At 41.8% G+C, this 4,952-nt stretch overlaps 1 long non-coding RNA gene across 1 annotated transcript; it reads left to right on the top strand.

Moving 5' to 3' along the window:
- The first annotated feature begins 1,005 nt into the window (after positions 1-1,005).
- Positions 1,006-1,966, top strand: LOC131682286 (uncharacterized). Its single transcript, XR_009304060.1, has 4 exons — positions 1,006-1,127; positions 1,187-1,252; positions 1,314-1,379; positions 1,467-1,966. It is a non-coding gene; the product is annotated as an uncharacterized LOC131682286 (long non-coding RNA).
- Positions 1,967-4,952: the final 2,986 nt, after the last annotated feature.

The raw sequence follows: 4,952 nt of genomic DNA, 5'->3' as shown, positions 1-4,952 counted from the left end.
TTTCTGAGCTTATCTGCACCCTGAGTCTGTGCAACTTTACTACTATACAGAATCGATGACGTTACCTATTCAACTACGATTGTATCTCCATATATTATACTAAGCTCACTGACAAATTTGGGGTACGGCCAGAGAAGATGCTGTGCCACAACAACTTTATTTGCGTTGGATTGGAAAGCTTGTCTTACGAATTTTTGGTTGACTATTGCGTAAATTTGACGGTATCTACTAAATTATCTGAGGCACATTTTATGTGCTGCGATTTAACTCCATTACTCTTTGGGTACAGACCATTCAATTTTAACATTTTAGATAAAGAATGTTTCAAAATTGCAAATTCCAATATTTCAATTTTACCAATGTTGCATGAAGAACATTTCACTGTTGCTTTTATAGACACAACAAAATATGAATTTACATACTTGGATTCAAAGCGTTTCGCTACTTCTAAACAGATGTACGAACGGTTGAAATTTAGCCTTGAATCATTTTTGAATGATTCGAGCAATCCTTTCAGTAACGTGAAGAAGTTATATAATTTATTAAATGTGCTTTCCGTCGTTGAAAAAGAATGTAACTTTCAATCAGATTCCACACAGTGTGGTATTCACGTTTTAAACAATATAGCGATTACAATTGCTGAAAAGGAACTAGTTGATATAGCTGTTGATCCTAAGGCTATAAGAAAGAAGATTCTTCATGATATTATTCATCAATCTGACAACGTGTAACCGCCGGTTACAATGAGTAATTGATGGCTCCGCCACAATAAATATCAATCATTGAGCGGTTCAATATTTTGCCCTCCCAGCATCCAAATCCAACTCTGCCTTTTCCTGCTAAGAGCTCCACTGCCACTCAAATGGTACCCACATCATTTCACAGTACTTATTTACAGCGGTACCTGTCTCATTTAGCCGCCACTACACGCCACGGGTAGAGTAGCCAGTAAGAGGGTTAGCAAACGGATATAGCCGAGCTGTCAAACTTCGGTGGTGTTCGGTTCATCTCCGGTGCCGACTTACGAATACGTCACCGTTTTAGGCTCAGCTCCAGGCCCTGATCCTTCTTTCTGCTCTGACAATCAAAGAAATAAGAAGTGCGCGCGGTGTTCTTAATTTTCTAAAGTAATTTTTGTTAAGTGTTAAAAGTGATGCAGGTTAATTAATTTAATGCTTTTTTATAGTTACAGTCAATAGAAGTCCAAACACAACAGGACTGATTAATGGACTAGAGTAATAGAGTTTAAAAGGTATTTGTAAAATATTCATGTTAAAAGTTGATTGTCGTTAAAATATTAATCTAAAATTTAGTTGTACGCAAAGTAAATTAACGGTGAGAAGACGGTTCACAGACAAATTAAAATACCGGAAAAAAAGGTAAAAATTGGGTACAAAAATGTAGACGGGAAGGTGGTAGCGGGTACCACATGGTTGTATGGCTATGTAACTAATACCTCTGGGTAGGTCCCCAGAGGACCTTTTATTCTTGGCTCCAGATTGTCATCTGGAACCTATTCCTTCGCAGGACGAGACCAAGAACAGGAACGGAAACTACCGCTAACATACGGCTCTCTGTCCGTCGCCACGTGCCAAGACCCCCTTGGAAACAATCCCGGCAGCCACCACGCCATGCTTCTGCCTGCCGGCAACCCTGAAAACCGGCAACCACAAGCCGCAGGTCGAATCTACTCCCGAGAGCAGAAAATACCACTATCCGGTCGATGGACGTACGCCATACACTCTCCGACGGCTAACCGTTGGACCAGAGTCCCAGTTATAACCGACACACCGCCACTGCCGCCATACACAGCCATTGTCACCGTAAACCACCAACATGTCACCCAGTCGACGATCCGGCCATCTTCCGTCTACACCCGTAAAACCAAACCGCAAGTAGCAAGTGACGTCACTTAGAATTAGGTTATTTATAAGCAATAAATAGAGTTAAGATGTTTAGTGATGAAGATTAGTGATATCGTAACTTAACTGAGCCTTGGGTTAGTGAATTTGCATCACAATTCGATTTTGCTCGAATTTCGGACTCAAAAGGAGTCGCCAGCCCTCGTCGTTGGTTGTCGTCCAGGAAGTCTAATCAGGTCGTAGCTTTTGAGCATCCCCTACGTAAGTACACCCGTTTGCTGGTCCTCGTCTGGTTGCATTATCTGTGATATTACCGAAGACAAATGGGTCGCCCTCTAAATGAGTGCATATGATGGTGGGTGACATTCATATTCACCACCGACCAGCATAATTTCTCCTACCCTGAGCAGCTCGAGGTAACATATTGGCGCCCAACTTCAAAAACCTCACTTTTCAAATAAAATTTGTCCATCCCACGCGGGGAGGTAAAAATCAGTACGCTGATTAAGATTTCGCTTCATCCTCCAAACGAAGCAGATTTTGTTGTAGTAGAACTGTTCAACTTTCATTTACAAAATGGACGTAGAATTCGACCTGCAATATAAAAGTCTTTTAGTCCACCACTTAGTCAGGGATGAAATCGAACATGAACTAGCAATTCGGGGAATCGAGTTTACCGAAACGGAAACACGCTCAGACGTTTAAGAGAGCAAATCAATGTAGAAAAAGAACAGAGTCGTGCGGATTTAGATTTCAATAGATTAGATACCAGTGTCGACGCGGAAACTTCAATAATTGATACTAAAGTTAAGGAAATCAAAGATTTTCTCGGAAATTATAAACGACATGAAGGGACGAAGGAAAGCTTAAAAACGCGATTGGTTCATTGTTTCGCGCGCGTTAGACGCATTATGGAAAACGCTGAAGAGGAGAACGATCTCTCGGATATTGACGCTTTATACACGTGCATTCGTCAAACTTATAACCAATATTTTTCTCTTTTCTCGCCGCTGGGTCAACAAGAAATGGAGAAACAAATCAATCAGAGTATGTCTAAATTAGCGATCGGAAATCAAAACCAGAACAATGGGAATAAATCGTCGGGGCTATCTAGTCAAGAAGACGGAAATGTATTCGTTACGCCAGGTCGATACCTAAAAAGGAATTTACAATCAGTAGATAATAATCAATCAAGTCAATTCCCAATACAGAACAATTTACTTCCATTCTTCATGCAGGCTGTGGCATACCCTTGGATGTTCGGGCCCCCACCAATGCAAATGTGGGCACAGAGAATGCTTCAGTTTAGCTCAATTGATAACGCACATATTAAGGTTGAGTCTTTCGGTGATCCTGAAAATTTAAATAAAGCAGATCGAGACAGTAAAAAGGCTAGGGTTCCGTCGGCACAACAACGGAAACAATCGCGTAATATCAGGTCGAGTTCAAATGCTTCTTCCGGCACGGAGTCGTCGGATAGATCGCGTCCGCAATCTAGGCACAGGGTTTATCGCCGGTCGGGTAAAGGAAGACCAGTCTCGGACTGGAAGCTAAAGTACGATGGCACCGATAATGGCCAAACGTTGATGAAGTTTATAAAGGAAGTAGAATTTTACGCGAAATCGGAGAATATGTCTAACAGAGAAGTATTTAGGTCGGCTATTCATTTGTTCAGTGGGGCCGCGAAAACTTGGTTCATGACAGGGGTGGAAAACGACGATTTCACCTCCTGGAACGAGTTAAAGGAGGAGCTCAAGCGTGAGTTTCTGAGTCCAGACCACGAACATACCAGTGAAATACGCGCGATATCGAGGAAACAGGGTCCCCGCGAAAAGTTTCAAGACTATTTTATGGAAATGCAGAAAATTTTCAACTCGCTGACCAAACCAATGACCGAGCGAAAAAAATTTGAAATCGTGTTTCGAAATCTACGCGCGGATTACAAGGGTCACGCGGTATCTTCCGAAATCGATAGTTTAGCGGACCTTAAAAAGTTCGGTCGACGATTAGATGCTACATTCTGGTACAAATACCAAACGTCGGGAAACGATACTAATTCACGGGGCAAAAACGTCCAGGTGAACGAAATGGATACAGGGGCGAAGCCCAAATTTCGGCAGAAATTCGAGAACGACCAATTTAAATCGCGAAATTTTCATAACTCCAAATCACGTGCCCATGTATCGGATGAGGAAGGGAAAAACTCGCGTAGAACCGATAGAGAGGATCAGGGTCAGGATTCACAGAAAGGTCTCAATGCGTTACTGAGAAATTACCAACCGCCAAAGGACGGTACGTGCTTTAATTGTCGGCTTCATGGTCACCACGCTCGTGAGTGTGACAGACCTAGGCATAGGTTCTGCCAAAGATGTGGGTTTTATAACGTAGATACGAATTCTTGTCCATTTTGCGAAAAAAACGCGTCAAAGACTGTCCCCGAGGGCCGACAAGTCGAGCGTTCATAAAGCCCCTCTCTAATATAGAACAACTAAAGGCTTTGCAAACCTATGGGTTTGAAAAAGTACTCCAGACCGATTATTTTCATTCTTCCCTATATGAAATTAATGAAACAATCATACATCTAGAGAATGACGAGAGACCATTCGTTGAAATAACCATTTTCGGTAGTTCCTTAGTAAGTCTACTCGATAGCGGAGCCCACCTGAGTATTCTCGGAATTGGCTCACTAAAGCTGATTGAACGATATAAATTACAACTTTTTCCCTCTGAGGTGTGTCTAAGAACAGCCAATGGAGAGGAGTTACACGTGAGGGGAACAGTGTTCCTACCAGTCACGTTTAATGGCGAGACAAAAATAATTGAAGCCCTAGTCGTACCTAGTCTCAGAAGACGAATTCTCTTGGGGATGAACTTTTGGAAATCGTTTCAAATTCGACCGACGATTTGCCACGCTGATGTTGAAAATATAGATATAAATGAAGAGTCAGAAAATTACCATGCGAAAGACGAAAGGAGATCTAAATTGACTGAAGAACAACTAATAGAACTAGAGAATATTAAAAAGCATTTCAAAGTAGCAGAGGAAGGTATATTAGACACTACCAACTGGTTGAGTCACAGAATTGAATT

This window comes from Topomyia yanbarensis, chromosome 1 (genome assembly GCF_030247195.1).
Source record: "Topomyia yanbarensis strain Yona2022 chromosome 1, ASM3024719v1, whole genome shotgun sequence".
Classification (NCBI taxonomy): Eukaryota; Metazoa; Arthropoda; class Insecta; order Diptera; family Culicidae; genus Topomyia; species Topomyia yanbarensis.
Note: the sequence above shows the minus strand (reverse complement) of the source record. Positions and strands in the feature narration are given on the sequence as shown.